We start from the raw sequence: 17,842 nt of genomic DNA on the forward strand, positions 1-17,842 counted from the left end.
CTAATTACATTTCTTCCAAAGTGAAAATAACACTGATAACAATATAATTTAAGGAACAAATTCAAAGGGGCTATCCTAAGTTTAATTGGGATAAGGGATAAAACTCTGGTTTGGGGACCAAACACTGTGACCCTCAGTGATTATGAGAATGGGGTCCAGAACAAATCCTGTCACTCCATTCACTCCATCAGTACTCGTGCGGGTCCCAGCAGTCAGACCCCCACCAATCACACTGTAACTCCCTAGCCAGGGAAAACTTGGGAAGGACAACCCCTTTTACTGGAAAAATAGCCAACGCGCATCTACTGTTTCACCAAACAATTTTACTTTTAGCTACTCCTAAACACATTATCCAAGAAGACCATTTTACCTATATGTAAATACTAACTATGCTGTAGGAAACCACTTGGCACTTGTCTCATGGAGTACGGCCAAAGTGGGTGAAGGCTGACCTGAACGGGACAAGAAACACTGATGTGTGAAACTCAGACCACAAGAAAATAATATGGCAAAAGGCAAAGGACTGAACAGTTAATACAGGCACAGGGTAACATACACGCTAGAATCCACACAGACAAAACAGGTAATAACAGGAACAAAGACTCTTTTCACAGCCATCTTTATGGAGGAGAAGCTGCTTTGTACAGGTCATCGGTGCAGGAGTCTCGCTGATAGCGATGGGCAATGTTTTTAGAATCTTGGAGTCAGTGCCCCCTACAAATAAAGAAAGGATTAGGATGAGAGAGGGTGCTGGCTATATCAGGTAGGCACAATTACATTGGCAACATTGATCTAATCGAGACTCACACTCAACTGGTTCATGATAAACTTTCCACGCAGCTTTATATACATTGATTAGAGTCCATTATATGGACCTGTAGATGTGTAGTAGCACGGTGCCAAATAATGGGACTGTATAATACAAATATTTTAGAATATGTTGCATAGTCAAAGTCCAGTTAGAAACACTTTTGTATAACTTCTAGGTATATAGAGTTACAGTACCTCTCCATGTACTTTATGGGTGTCCTTGTACGTCTCTATACAGCTTAAAAAGTTTTATGATCTTTGTATGGTATGCTTCTTCGTACATCTATGGCCCTTAATATAATGAGTACTTATTTTCTTATATTAATTTGCGTTTTAGACCAAATATGACCTAAAGTAAAAATCGTAATGCGTGAATTCACAAAATGGACAAAATATGGATATGTAAAAGTATCTGACAAATCTGACCTTTCTCTCTTCAACCTTAATCGAACCCTACTTTAATTACTATTCTCTAGGTAACAGAGACTATCCGCCCCCACATGCAGAATGACTCAGTGACAAGGTGTCATAGTAGCTCTGTGCCTGATCTTCTCATGTATCACGCCTCCCCAAGGTGACTGTGCACAACATTGCATCACATTATTGGTCAGGTTTTCAAATGCTCATTGCAGTAAATTCAGCTATCTCTCGCTTTTAGTCACACTGCCAAATCCCCCCCCCCCCACAACTCAATAGAAATTTAATTTCCCCTTCAAAAAGTGACAGGACTAATTGCTCATTGCAGGATTTCTGTGGCATACAGGAAGTACGTATGCAGGAGAAATGCAAAGCCCTCTCACCTCTGTGTGATTAATTACACCCCTAGCTCTGGCTCTCTTTCACCCCCAGCCATAATTCAAAGCCTGGGAGAAAATTGAGGTTTTTCTTCTCCTGTATGGTTTAATTAATTACACATGTCTCCGCTTCATATGTGCCAGGGAAGAAAACCTTTTGTTTTTCTTCCCCAATTATTTTCCGTCCCCCTTCCATGGAGGTGACAGCGGCAGGAGAAGTGAGCGGAAGCTCTGATGTTGGGTTTTACGAGTATATTCGCTGGTTTGCCAGCACAGCAAATGTTTAACCTTCAAGCATTACCTGTGCATATGAACCACACTGAGAATTCCCATCTGGTTGAAAGCTCTCTAAGTGAAAATCACGGCATCAAAGTCTGGGAAGAAAGGAAAACTGTCAATTATGTATCAAACCTGTAGCTCCTTCCACTGACAAGCTCAGCAGAATCAACTCTAGAGCTGTTAGATGTAAAGTGTCTCTAAAAGGAAATCACTTCCCCATTTAAACAACTTTTTACGTGTACAATTGTGTATTTCTTATACTGCTCCCAGAAAACACTCCATGACAAATCTTTACAAACGATCTCCATAAAGTACAGTAACAGCACTTAATAACTGGATGTATAACTATAACTATTATCCACTGAAGATATAGCAGCATAGTGGGTGGAAGCTTAACAAATGTTACCCACAAAAATGCACCAAAAAGGACAGCTAAAAATAACTATGTTACCAGCTTATTATATATATATGTAAAGTTCAAGTCCGCACAGTTCCTAAGTCTCCTCAGAAGGAGAGGTGCAGCGCCCCCAAAGGTCCTGGCTTGGTCCTTGTGTAGATAGGTATTTGGAAGAAGCGGGCAGCACTCCAAGGTTCAAAATCAACAAATGGTAATCTTTATTGAAGTGGCGAATTTTTGGTGTTGTACACCTTTTCAAGCTTGCCTCTTCCAAATATATGTAGCTCACAATAAGAAATATATACAGGTGGTCCCCTATTTAAGAACACCCGACTTACAGACAACGCCTAGTTACAAACAGACCTCTGGTAATTTGTAATTTACTGTGCTTTAACTAAATTAATAAAAAAGTATAAACAGCCCCCCCAGACCATCCTGCTTTGCGGCGGGCTCTGGTGAAGACCAGGTGCTACATAGATTCTGGTCCGAGGTGTCGGCTAGTACCATCTACTGCGGTGGTCCAGGGGGTTCACTGACCCCGAGTCCTGACAGTACGACAAGAATGCTGTAGCTACACTGATGAAGGATCATATTATGGTTGCTGAAACAACAATTATACCATTCAGGACCTTGGGAAAGCTGGAAGTCAAGACATGACTAATCAACCTTAGCTGGATCACTCATACACAGCATCTGGGGGATGGTGCAGCAATTGATTATTCTGCCTTCAGGTACAACCCAGGTATTACATCATCCTGTAAGCAGTGAAAAACTAATGTGCTAAGAGAAGCGCTGAACCAGCCACAAAAGAGAGACAGCTTCATTATCATAATTTTATGATTTTTTTTTTATCAGAGAAACCACTCAGCTCAGGGATTAACCAAGATGTGATCCTGCATCTGTGTAGCTACAGCATTCTCAAGGTATGTTTGCTTCATAATGCATCAAATCAAATGGTAGGTTTCCTTTAAATCATGTCTCTTTTGTAAGTCACACTAGTACAGCTGATTCAGGTAAGAACATGAAAGTCATGTTCCTCAGATGACGTACAACCTTTGCGTCTTCATGTAGTTGGAAAATATAGTCCTTAGTTTGTTTTATGAATTTGATGCAGAATTCCTGATCTGGAACCACTACACAGCTCATTTCTTTTTTTTTTTTCCTGTTTGCCTTCAGACAGGGAACAAGACACCTTGGAAGGGGACTGTTTCACTCCAGGGTATCATTGCTCATATCTGCAGCCCCACCACCTCTTGAATTTCGGTCCCTTATCTTAGTTTTCCTGAAAGGCTGTGCTTGTTCTAGCGAGGGCTAATGAATAAGCACGCACAGCCATGAAATGGGAAATAACGGCATAGCTTAATCAGGCATTCAACCTCATGCCTTTCTTATCAAGCGTGGAGAGAGACGGACCTCAAGTAACTGTTAACCTTTTTAGCTCAAGATTTGGGCACTTAACGGGTCATTCATTGCTCTGAAATTCTTTGGACGTGCTTGCGGTAGTACGAAGGGTTAATGTGATCTTAATAGTTGTAGACAGGCAAAATATATAGTTGATAATAATAGTTTTAACATATTTTACTGCCAGCACATTACATTGCAGTTTGTCATTGGAAAGGCCCTCTGGTGCTAGCTGATAAAAAAGCCGTCATCACAAAAAGCTCCGGCTGGCTTTGGAATTTATATTGGAAAAACAGGTCTTGGTGCTGAGGCAAGTAGGTCTAGTATGAACTGGGCAATGCTCGCCCTTACTAGCACAGTTGAGTGGAGTTAATAGCCTGAATGTAACATAAGCGGGCACTGCTATTTGTTACCAAGATAAGGGACTAAAGGAAAGCAGCCAATCAGATAACAGTGGCACAGGAACTCTTCCGGACTACAGCATACAGCATTTGTAGTGTCTTCACTATAATGATTCAGATGTATGAATATTGACTTAGATTGTGATGATTAAGGGATAGATTGGGAAAATGTATCACAAGGGCTCATGCCATATGATACGTTTGTTTAGATTGATTTGTTGAATGTTTATAATAGCATAGTATCATAGTTTATACAGTTGAAAAAAGAGACATGTACATCAAGTTCAACAAAGGAAGGGATTACACGAGGAAGGGATTTAGGGGAAACAATTCTATACAACATAACCATCAATGTTATTATGGTATAAAATGCATCTAGACCCTTCTTGACGTTTTCTGCTGTCCCTGCTGTGATCAGCACCTGAGGCAGGCTCTTCTAGAGATTGACAGTTCTCATAGTAAAAAAGCCCTGTTGCGTCTGGTGATTAAACCTTGGTTTCTCCAGACGGAGACAGTGCCCCCTTGTCTTTTGATTTGATTTAATTCGAAACAACTTACCACCATATTTTTTGTATGGACCATTCATATATTTATATAAATTAATCATGTCCCCTCGTAGTCGTCTCTTTTCCAGACAAAATAAATCTAGTAGTTTTAATATTTCCTCATAACTAAGACCCTCCATACCCCTTATCATTTTTGTGGCTCTACGTTGAACCCTCTCCAGCTCCAGGGCATCCTTTTAATGGACCGGTGCCCAGAACTAGACAGCATTTTCCAGGTGAGGCCGAACCAATGCCTTGTACAGTGGTAATATTACATCCCTATCACGAGAGTCCATACCACTTTTGATACATGACAAGATCCTACTGGCTTTAGAGGCAGCTGATTGACATTGCATGCTGTTATTGAATTCATGATCTACTAGAACCCCCAGGTCCTTCTCAACAAGGGACTCTCCCAGATTTACTCCCCCAAGGACATATTTTGCCTTTGGGTTATTAGTCCCCAGGTATATAACCTTACATTTATCCACATTAAACCTCATTTGCCAAGTGGATGACCAAACACTCAGTTTGCCCAAGTCACCCTGCAGCCTATGAACATCCTCCATAGACTGTATTACACTACATAGCTTGGTGTCATCTGCAAAAATAGACACAGTGCTATTAATTCCTACCTCTATATCATTGTTACTCTCTTGGCAAGCTTAGGTAGAACTAATTATTGTTCTAAAGTTTTTCTTCAATCTTGAACATTTTAAGCCACACCCTTTCTGATAAGCCACACCCATTTCCTTTTAATCATTCCTGAAAAGCATCTAAAATATATAATAAATCTAGGCAACTGAGACAGAACTGAGTAGCGCATACTATAAAACGGAAAAAACGTTTATTGTCATAGTCTATCTATTTATTCCAGTGAGTAGTGTTGCTGACATTACTAGGAGATATGGATTGAGGGTTACAGATAAATTAGGACTTTCTTTATTTTGGAAATTCCTTAATAATACTTTATCTCATTGTGTCAAAGATTCAGTATAAGTAAAGCTGCAATCTCTGGCAACTTTTCCAGACAACTCCCACACTCTTCTAGATATCAAATTGTTATGAATGTGACTCTGACTTTGGCACAGGAGAGGACTAACTCACTTGGGCCCTGTTTATATAGGGAGATAAGAACGCTTTGAGACATTGTGATAATGCTTAAGGTTGTGCCCGGCCTGTACTGTGATAATTAATTCTGCCTCCCGTTTTGCAGGCCATTGGGACACTTCAGAAATTTTGCGATACTATCCACTGCCTATGACATGTGACAAGGAAAAATGGCCGTTGTAACATACAGGAAATGTACAAATAGACAAATGTGTCTCTTGCTTGTATGGTTACAATCCTTCACATTGACAATTCTACCATCATAATTTAGCAATGGATTAGAGTAAAATGTGAACATGTTGCTTGGAATGTGTGGGAATAAGTTGGAGGAAAGACCTATTGGTGGCTGTCCTATAACTTTACAAAGCAGCAGCTGGATAACATATGAGCTTGTAGAAATATGTGAATGAAGAATAATGATATAGTATTATATTTAAATTCATTGTATTGTATTGTATTCATTATTATATTGATTCATACGAATATGGTACCATATGAACAAGATTATGTAATGATGTACTTAATAGTCCCCACTCTTGTGGGAACGTTGTTATTGATAAAACAATAGAAAGATAGATCTCATTTGTCCAGGAGCAATCAACCTGCCAGGACCTAGTGACCACCTTCAAAAATAAAAGATAAACCTCTTGAAGATGGAGAGTGAAAAATTCACAAAAAAACACTGCTTTATTGAGGCCGCGTTCACATGTTGCGTTTTTTTTGTTGCATTTTCATTGCATTTAAAATGCATTACAAGAGCTGAGGAAAGCAGATTTGCCTAATTACTTTACTGTTAACATTTGCGTTTACAAATGGCACTGTAAACATAATGTTAACACTGTGTTAGCAAATGTTAAATGCCTTTTTCTTGTGGGCTTGGATTTTTCAGCTTTCGCTGTGCACCTCAAATGACATGTCTTTATTTTTTGGTTAGGTGCGATCATGGGGATACCAAATTTGTGCAGGTTTTACAATGTTTTTCATATATTTACAAAAATATAAAAAAAAAACCTGTACAATCTCCTGGTGCTAATAACTTTTTCTTACTTTGGTTTACGGAGCTGTAGGTGGTGTCATTTTGTACGACTTTCGATTACATTTTCAATGCTACCACTCTTAAGATTGTACGACCTTTTGATCACTTTTTCTTTAATTTTTTTTATATTTTTCAAACTTGCAAAAAGGTGCCATTTTTGGGGTTAAACGCAGTGAAGAAAAGTTATTATATTTTGATAGTTCGGGCATTTTTGGAGGCAGCAATACCTAATGTATTTGTGATTTTTACTGTTAATTTATTTTTTTATGACTTCTAGGGAATTGGAGGTGATTTGAATTTTTAGGTTTAATATAATTTTTTTTTACTTTTTTCTTTTTACTATTTTTCAGACTCCAGTACAAGTGTGAAGACGTTTCTTTGGGAGCCGCCATCACCACAAGGCAAGCAACCTCCTCATCTATTCCATTCCCTGGGAGTCAGCCCTAGTCGGGAAGGGTTAAACATCATGCCGACCCACAACACCTTTCTCCAAGGACTCAAGTCAGCGATTATCCCCACTGGCATCACAATATATTTCCTACAAATACAACTCCCCACTTCTTCAGTAAGCACTGTAGTAGTGGCCCCTGGTGCCCCTTTCAAGAAAGAACCTTGGCCTAAGGAGAATGGGTGCCAGATATGCACGCCACCACTCTCTTTATTATAGCCTGGTCTAGCCCGACGATTGCATCATCAGCTGTCTGCCAAACAGCCGGTGGGACAAGGCTGAAATGAAGAGAGTGGGGGCATGTATATTTTATTAGAGGGCAGAACCAAGAGGTGCTCTTGTGTCAAAGAATGTAGTTCCCCCTAGTTCATTTCCATCTTTTTATTAGGTGTTTTTAGAAGTTTCTAGCCATTCTATGGTTAGGGTTTGGGTAGTAAATCTGATAGTTGATAGGGTTTGCCCATTAAAAACATTCTCAACTTTCAATCCCCTAGTGCTGTTTACACAATAAAGATAATTTTTATCCCTATACTTTACAATTTTACTCAGGTTTATTGATGTTTTAGCTTCTATAACTCAGTGATGGTCAGTGTAAAATTCCAAAGTGTGGGCAGAGACTCTCTAAGCAGACACTTCATGACTCCGCTAGTTCTGTGAGATGCTGTGTGCTTACAATGTGCTTAGATTATCAGGGTCCATCCTTATATACTCTTTCATTTAGCTTCTGAACATTCACTAGCATCTGATGCAAAGAAAGAGAGGTGAGACAGATCAGAGATAAGAGATCCATGAGATGCATATAACACACAATGACATTCTCAGCTTTGCTATCTCACCCATAACATAAACTGTCAGGTCTGCTGTGCTCTCCTCCTTATCTATTTGTAGCTTGTAAGTCTCCTCACACTGTTGCTTACCGACAGGAAGTCTCTGTGAGTTCTTCTTGGAATGCAAGGGGAGGGGCTGAGACAGGAGAATAATATGTCCTGTCTGACCCTAGACTTCTGATTTACGGTCAGATCCCGGGCAACCAAAATTGTATACACCAGACTGATAGAGACATGTTGGACTTAACTGTGAAATGCTGTATTTTGTTAATAACTGTGAAATGTGAATATTTTGTTATCCTGAGTATATTTAAGAATTTTGTCTTTGTGGGAATACCCCTTTAAAATAGAATCCTGGGGTATTTAGCAAAATAATTCTCTCCCACAGTTTTTCATTCTTCACTTACATGAGACATTTGACTAGACAGTATATTAGTGATATCTCAGGAGATAGTACTAGTTTTATGTATTAGCTTTCTAGTATTTATATGTCATTTGCAGATTTCTTCGCATGCACTTTGTACTTTTAACACATCAAGTTCCACACAAAGGGAATTCATTAGACTCCTAAAAGAGCCAATTTATCTTGATATTCTTTATGGCGTGTGTTTTGAAGCTGGCCATCTGAGCTATCTCTCATCTTGGGCTCTAATTCTGGTTTACACTATGGGAGAAAGGAAGTTAAACAGGAAGGCAGGAGGATTATGCAGAATAAAACATATGTTCCACAATGTCAGGCGGGCCACATAATTTACTGGAACATTATATATTCATATTTCCAAGAGACATTGTCATGGGAGTATGAGACTGGCCGATTCTCATTCCTGGCAATAGATTGGTGCTGAATGAGACTATAAAAAATGAAAACTGTTTGTATTGGGAGGTGTGGGCTGTAAGGTTACACCAACAACTTCACATCTCCAGCCATAAAACAAGTACTTGCACATCTGCTGGGAGTCTTGGTCCCTTAAAAGTCTGATTTTCACAAGAAAGACTGAGAAATTCTACTAATTAGCAATGTTAACCACTAAAAGGGGGTGAACAGGGCTATAGGGCCATATGACATGGTCAGAGTTGTACTAGTGGATTCTTAAGTTGGGGGTTGTTACACATTTGGGGGCAATAAGTTAAACCTCTTTGTGCCATGGGAGTTGTAATGGAATTAGAAACTTGTTATTTTTATTTAAAAGTAACTGGAATGTTCAATCAATTAGATATCTGACAAGTATGATGGACACTGATACAGTACTCATAGACTGTAAGCTCCTATTGCAGGGCCCTCACTCCAATTGTTCCACATGACTGTATGTACTCTGTAATGTAATATTATATTTGTATATGTCCCATATGATTTGTAAAATGCTACAGAATTTGTTGGCAGAATATAAATTAATATTATTATTACTGAAGTATGATAATTGGTATTCCAGCAGATCTTCCTTAGGCCCCCTATTTACATTAAATGAAAATTGTTTTAATCCAGTAATTACATCATAGACTGAAAGCTCCTGCGAGCAGAACCCTCACTCCAATTGCTTCATCTGATAATCTGTTGTTACTTTGTAATGTCTCATTTTTTGTACCCCATGATCTGTACAGCACTAGCAAAAAAGTCAATGAAAATTAATCCATTACACAAAATAGAGGCCTAAGTTAACCACAAATACAGGTACAAGAAAATGGACCGCAAAGACTTTGGTGAAAGGGGCCTTATATGTATGGTATATCTTTGTTGTATAGATAAAGGGAAATGTTTACACTTATTGACTACTGAACTGCAGTAATGTGAGATGCTTAACTTGAACAAGGCCTTAACTTTAATCTTGGTCTTGAATCTTGGTCTTGAATCTTGGTCTTGAATCTTGGTCTTGAATCTTGGTCTTGAATCTTGGTCTTGAATCTTGGTCTTGGGGCTGTAGATGACCTAGAGAATGCTGCATGTTCTGTGAGATGTATGCATTGCTCTGGCAGACCAGCTACGATTCATGAATATAAATCCATAAAATGTATGATTAAACAGCCCTCCAGACCTGCTACCTAACACTGTCTGCAGCTTTGTATGGTCAATTAGCTGGTACACTCCCTTTAAGAGATGTTATGTTTATGTAATGCAGAAATTTCTAGGACTATCCCATTTATTTGAGTGACTTTTGCACATTCCCCAATTAGTATATGCAACCAATTTTCAGAGATTTCATCAACACATCTGCTCTGGGAATATAACCTAAACGCAATCAAAAAGTATTTAAGAGAAGGACCTCCATTTAGATAAAGTAAGACAATTTAAATGGCATTGTATATGTCAGAGTAAAAGGACGCTCATTTACATACTTTAATTATTTGTGAAGGCAATGAAGTGACATTTCTTATTGACAAATCGTGGTTTTGTTCAAATATAACTTTGCTGATTAAGGATCAATAAGAAGCGAGCCAAACACAGAAATTTGTCCGGAATCTTATCTACAAGATATAACACAAAATGCATTCACTTACCTATCAGATAAATAAAGGGGAAAAACAAAAAGCTCAAATATTTAATCAGTGATGCTGTTTTCCAAGCAAATAACACAAATTCTTCCCTCATAAAGAGAACATTACAAGTTATATGCCACATCATTATGTGCTCTTTATATTAACCCCTTAACAACTAGGCCCTTTTTCGTTTTTTGTGTTTTCATTTTTCACTCCGCACCTTCAAAAATCTATAACTTTTTTATTTTTTCCAAGTAAAGAGCCATGTATGGGCTTGTTTTCTGTGTAACAGATTGCAATTCATAGTGACAGTATTTAATTTTCCATGCCATGTACTAGGAAAAAAATTCTAAATACAGTGAAAATTATGAAAAAACGCATTTGTGGAAAAATCCCCTTTAAAAGGTCAAAATGGCCTTCTGCAGATGCTGTGAACAACACTCACAGGGGCAGATTTACTTACCCGGTCCCGTCGCGATCCCGCGGTGCGTTGTCCGCCGTGGATTCGGGTCCGACGCGATTCACTAACATTGTGCGTCCGAGTTCCTTCTTGTGTCGCTGCTTCACCTTCTTCTTCCTGTTGCATGTGAGTGCTTGATCTTGCAATTCAAACCCTTTTTTAAATTCCGCGGTTTGTCCGAATCCCTCAGGTTGTCCGATGGCCACGCCCCCCGATTTCTGTTGCGTGCAAGTCAGTGCCAATGCGCCACAATACGTTCGAGTGCGCCAAAATCCTGGGGCAATTCGGCGCAAAACGGAAATGTTCGGGAAACCCGACGAAAGTGCGGCGTTCGGACCCTTAGTAAATGGGCCCCACAGTGTCATCAACAAATGCACAAAAATCAGGACATGCAGAAAAAAAATGACCACTTAAATGGCCCAAAACATGTAGAAAACACCCAAACAAAACCACACATTCACATAAAGAAAGGTTCACAGTAGACCTCTCAGATAGTCCAGCGGAAACACCGTGCATGGTACATTCCCATTGTGTCCCGAACAAGACAGAAAGGGGAAGAAGAGGAAGACGAAGAACCAATGATTCTTGCCTTTGAGCACCTCTGACACACAAGTTGCTTTCATACTCAACAGTGGTAAATACTGGCTAGAACGTGAGACTAAAATGAGGGAGTAGAAGCGCACTTTGGTGCAATGTGGAATGCCATGTTGCCTTCTGCTCAACCTCCATCACCAATGTATTAGGCACATATCCCATACATTGGGCAGATTGTGACTCACAAGTGAGGGTTATCTGTCCGCATGTCTACTTGTAGTAGAGGTTGTGTCCTCCCCGTTCAATTTCTGGATGAGAACATGTGGCCAGAGCTTGGCTTTCTTTGGGAGGGTATTCCCAGAACTTCAACTTGACAATTGTATTCAAAGAACTTGTAATTTTGACTTTCACTATTCCCAGAACTGCAACTTGAAATTTTGACATTCCGTATTGCTGGAAAATGAGCTTGAAATTTTGACTGTTTTTTTCAAAACTTAAACTTGAAATTTTGCCAATCTGTATTTTTAGAGCTCGTACTTTAAATTACCTGAATTTTAAATGCGGTGAAGGGAAGCTTGTCTGGTTTTCCCATTGCCACTTAAATCCTCTATGTAAATAACTGGGTCTGAATGCCCAGAGCATCTTTAACCACAGTAAAAGGCAACCCCATTGGATTTCCTATTGCTTCTTTTAGGGCAGAGAGAATAAGTGGGACTGAACACCTAGAGCACCGTTAAAAATTGTGACATATATTTTTTAAAATTAATTTTATAAAGATTTTATTTTTTATGTAATATTTTTATTTTAAGTACTTACCTCAGCCCATTGCGGGCAGGGCAAAGACCATGTTATTCCCACCATTTTCAGCTCTTTAGCCCATACTAGCCCAATTTTATAGCCATTTTATGGGGCTAAAATAGGGGTCCACATTAATTCAGTTCTGTCGAAAGTCTGGGTCACTTAGATTTTTGAGTTAACAGAGAACACTCTGGGAATGAGATCTAATAAAAAGTTTCCAATGTAAGCAACATTAAGTCAGAAATCACATCATTGTAAGTTAAATGTGTTGCAACTTGCTATCCATTAGTCAGTGTATAGGACTGAATCAACACTGGACAAAACACATGCAATTTCTACTGAATGGGACATATTCCTAATATAAGTAGTAAATAACTACATTTTCATTGCATTTTCAGACCCAGTAATGGCCTAATTTGCAACCTTAAATGGCTCGAGTACTCATTATAATTAGGCAAATTATGCTTCTGTTAATTACACCTTTGTTATGGCTCCTTCTCCCGCACATCAAGTCGGAGGCCTGTGGATTTCTTCACTGCACAGATTGCTAAGAGAGACCCGTATCTGCTCAGTTTGGATTCCTCAGGGAAGATAATCTGCCGAGATCAGCACACAGTTTCTATTTCTAGGATGACATTGTTCTGCTCTGCGCCGCTCTCGTAGCTTCTCCCAGCGGCACATCTACGCTCCGTATCACTAAAAATATCCACAAACCTTAACTCCTTCGCTTCTAGGTCAAACTCAACAAGGTGTCTCTTCCAGACTCATTAGTGTCCTGGCAGCACAGCAGTATTTCAAGGGCAAAGCACAAATCTGTTAGGTCAACGGAGATCAATGAGACCATAAAATGATGGTTTTGGCCTTATATTTGTAAATTTAGCAGGTTCTTCCTATAGATTATACAAGTTCTTAGAGATTCAGATTTGGACAGATTCTTATTTGTAACCAATTCTCAGTTTAGACTCCATTCTTTAAAAGAAGAGTTAAAAGTACATTGATTGCAATTTTGTAGCCTCAAACTAGTGTATCAAGGACAGGCAGCAGCGTTCACTGGCAGAAGATGGCCGATGATTTATGGGAGAGGGGCTCACATCTCTGTAGTACCTATTCTATAATTATCCCGCTCAGCTGGAAAGAACATGTGCAGTCCTCACAATTTCTGCTTTGCTCAGAGCACCCAACTCCTCAAACAAATCAAAGGAATGGGTATTTTAAAGTATACTTCTAGAAATTGTTCAAGGTTGTGCCTTAGGATGTACAAGAAAAAGTCACCATTTCTTTTGAAGAAATTCCATTTTATAATGTAATTTACTGCCATCTTGTCCTAGAATGCTATTTATATTGATTTCTATAACAATGAACATAGGAATAAAAACTAGTAGCTCCCAACTTCATGGAGCTACACTTCTTCTGTTTCTTTAAAAAAATAATGTATAGAATATACTGGATGAGCTGTGCTCATCCCCTGCTCCTCTCCACAGCGCCGATGTTACGGTGTTACGGTACGACGGACATACATCGTCTGAATGTAGCCTATTTTCCAAATCTATTCCTGGAAATAAAATTTTGTAAATATTTCCTTGTACCTGGCCAGCTTTAGTCACAGGATCAACATCTGCAAAGAGTTTGTATGTTCTCTACGTGTTTGGTAGGTTTCCTCCTGGTCCTCCGGTTACCTCCCACATTGGGGACAGGGACATGCAAGCTTTGTGCAGCACTGCGTAATCTGTGTGCGCTATATAAATTATTATTATTATAAAAAATAATTCTGAAAATGACCAAGATACTGGGCCTTTTCCAAGGCCTAGAAGTGTATAGTAAGAACGCTTTTCATTTAGTGTAAAACTTTCCTGAATATAATACTAGAACACTATTTTTATACAGTTTTCTTAAACAGACAATATCTTTGCGAACAGCAAGGTAACTTTTTGGTCTGTTCAATGTTTTTTGAACAAATTCCACAACTGTCAGGGGAAGAATGTGCACATGTGAGTATACTTTAATGCCTCATACAAGGGTAAAATGTACCAATAAGTTATGTAGTTTAAGGTGCAGGTAACTTTGTATTTTAACACTCTTAGGTTTTTAGATTGGTCTTTATAGTGAATGAGTTAAAGTAATACTACCATCAAAATCCATCATGATAAATCAGGGTCTTACTCATAGATACAGGCACTATGACTGTGGTATTCTTCTAATATGTAAGCTCTTGTGATCAGGGCCCTCACTCCTATTGTTCCTGTTTGTCCCCTATGATTTGTATAGTGTTACGGATTTGATGGCGCTTTATAAATAAAGATTATTATTATTATTTGTGGCCTTCTTCTTTCTAAAATTAACTAATGAATCTGAATGGCTCCTGGGGGTGTTACCAGAGCCCCTCTGTGCTGCAGATTCACAGGCTATTAGACTGTCTCACCGTCCAGTCCCCTGTTCTTCCCTCAACACTTCACTCCTCTCTCTCTCTGTTATCATCTCACTGCAGCAGAGGACGTTTCAATTCAGTGTTGGAGGAGGGAAGTGCGTCAGCACAGTGTAACAGTCTGTGAATCACCAGCATGGAGTAGATCTGGTAACAACCCCGAATCCCTTCACTCTCATTAGCATAATTTTAAAAGTTAGTTTCAGCAAGAAGGAGGTCACGAATAACAGTTATAAAAAGATTTGTACTGTCACAGTGCCTGGTTCATTGAGTAAGTAAGTGTTCATTTAAAGTGGTATTCCAGGAATATGAACATCTGATGCAAAAAACCATAATGCTATAAATAAATTAATACAACAAAACTTTATATCATTAGACACAAAATGGACCTTAAATTGTTTGATTTTATAATTCACAAAATGCTATGGGCTTTCTAAAGTATCATTCTAAAGTAGGCAGAGTTATCACCAACATGGACACTACTGCAAGTCCGATCATCTTTTAGTTCTCAGTAACTCCTCCTTCCTCTTAACCTCTGCTCCCAGTGATGATCTAATATACTGTCCTGCTCTGTTACCGTAGTAATGATGTGTGTAACTGCCATCACTGCACATTACATCACTAAGATGAAGTCTCATAATAAAACTGGCCGTACTGGCTGCACTGCAACCAACCGACTACAGCCAAACGTAGTGGTGATCACATGACCTGCCCAGGCAGGTGCAGGACATGTGATGTGGACATGTGACCAGCGGCCATCTTCTGTCCTGTATCTGCTCCACGCGGAGAAAAACAACAGACCAAATTAAAGGACCACTAGCTTTTTAATTCTTCAATACATGTCCACAACATTTTTCTGCCAAGGGGAGCAGAATTTTAAATTACAACTAATTACATATTAGTTTATATTTTAATGACCCATTTGTATATGAATTATGCTGATTCCTGGAATACCCCTTTAAGTTCTTTGATTTTCTTCGACGTGTACTTAGCAAATTAGGGGTTGTGGGAGGAAAACTTAGAAGAAAAGCAACAACTAATCCAACTTCTGTTTAGAAAAGAAAACAAGTTAAAAAACGTTGGAAAAGGACAGAACGGGAAAAATGAGACAAAAAGAGATGTGCAGGAAACAAGTGCGGTTGAGAGGCTGTAAATAGAGGAGCTGGTGTGGGTGGGAAAGTTACACTTCCCGTAGACCTAGCGGGATTCATGCAGAATGTCTTTAGTGAAAATGGTGTAATGTAAAACCTGATTCTGGGAGACACCTCATAAGCAAATATTCTTCCAGGGATTATTGTAAATTTGTATTCTCTGGCAGATTTTGTTTTCATTAAAACAAGAAAAACAGAGAAAAAACAGACCCAACATTTAGCATCAACCATGCAAAGCTTTGCTTACACTTGGTAAGTAGGTTAGTCTGAAACTTTCTGTACATAACGTGATTTCGACTTGAGCAATCTGACAACAACTATGTAACCCAATAAACACGACAAAAACATTCCATGTCTGTTCTTTCATTGTTACATATGTATTTTGGGCAACTTTCTATTACTAACTTTTAACCAAACTTTGCATCAATCAATAGTACAGGTTACTAAAATAAATTGTGTAATATATTTTATCAGAGAAAAATGCTTCTTGCTATGTATACTTTGGATTTATCTTCTTCCCCTCTTCCTTAATATTCCTAGTACTGCCAAATTTAATCAGAATCTTATTTGATAGAAATAAGAGCTACAGAAATTCACTGAGGGCTGGATTACATAGAAGTTCTCTTCAGAGGGATAAGTTAGTCATAGCAGCTAGGTCTCCACCCAGCAGCAAATGGACAGATAAAAATATAAAGGGCTTTTTCATTAGTTTTTTGGCATACATGTATAGGACCAAGAATTGCAGCTTTTGTATCCACCTATAATACCCTGAGCCCCAGTAGTGGGGGAGGGGAGGTAGGGAGATCTGGCATAGAATTCACAATGCACTCAATCATGATAAATACCACCACAGACTGTAGAAATGAGATCTGTCAGAAGTAATGGATAATTATATAGGCCTGGGCCCAAGCCTTCTAGGGGGGCACCCAAACCAGGCACCAAATTTTATAATGATAAGGACCTTCACCGATAAAAATACTTATACATCTGTTAATGCTCTAAATACACATGTACACAAAATCCATTTCAGGACCTTTGAAGATCCTCCATAGGTCCTGAAACCACAGACTGAAATTAGGCAGAAGGGACGCATCCTTCATTCCCCAAGAAGCTGATTCTAGTGACATATGTAGGAAGTGATTCCAGACTTGTGTGGGTTATACTTTTCATACCCCCTAAGGTCCAGGGTAGTCACAAAATGTCATAAAATTGCCAGGAAGAGTGTTATTCCTCATGTACACATGCCGAACTCTGGTCTTCCAGTATTGAAAGGTGAGCTATGCCATACCCAAGATAGGAAACGGAAAAATCTTACCTATAACTACCTTGTTACAGTATTAGTAGTGATTATGGGTTGCATCATATTTTTGTTAGGTTTATGGGAATACAATGAAGTGAATGCCCTTCCTTGTCTTCATTATTGATCCCGGTGCATCAAAACTTAAATGATTATAATTAGAAGGCCTGGAGTCACAACAAGTGCATGTGCAAAACTCTCAAGACTCTTTCCCTTTAAGACCTCGTTACCAAGTTACAACCGAAATGACCATATTGTTTTCGGATTATGAGTACAAATTGGATTTTGATTCTCGCCTTAAGGCTACATTCACACTGCCGTTGCCCGCCCGTACCGTACCGTAGCGGGCAACGGCAGTGTACGGGGAGAGGAGGAGGAGGTGAGCGCAGCTCACCCCCGCCCCTCTCCATAGCAACCTATAGCGCACGGCCCCGTATTACGGGAAAAGATAGGACATGTCCTATCTTTTTCCCGGGTACGGAACGGTACGGTGCCGCACGTGTGCTGCACCGTACCGCTCCCGTAGGGTGCCGTGCGCCCATAGGAGTGTATGGGGGACGTATATCGGCCGTATATACGTCGGCCGTATATACGTCCCCCATACGTTCGTGTGAATGTAGCCTAAAATAGGTGAACTGTTTATGGTAAGAACCAAACGTG

General features: G+C 39.3%; 1 long non-coding RNA gene across 1 annotated transcript; it reads right to left on the reverse strand.

Annotated features, from left to right (window-relative positions):
- Window positions 1–446: 446 nt before the first annotated feature.
- Window positions 447–13,119, reverse strand: LOC140076731 (uncharacterized). Its single transcript, XR_011849646.1, has 3 exons — window positions 13,027–13,119; window positions 1,906–1,978; window positions 447–714 (listed from the first exon to the last, which is right to left on the reverse strand). It is a non-coding gene; the product is annotated as an uncharacterized lncRNA (long non-coding RNA).
- Window positions 13,120–17,842: the final 4,723 nt, after the last annotated feature.

Source organism: Engystomops pustulosus, chromosome 9 (genome assembly GCF_040894005.1).
Source record: "Engystomops pustulosus chromosome 9, aEngPut4.maternal, whole genome shotgun sequence".
In the NCBI taxonomy this organism is placed as follows: domain Eukaryota; kingdom Metazoa; phylum Chordata; class Amphibia; order Anura; family Leptodactylidae; genus Engystomops; species Engystomops pustulosus.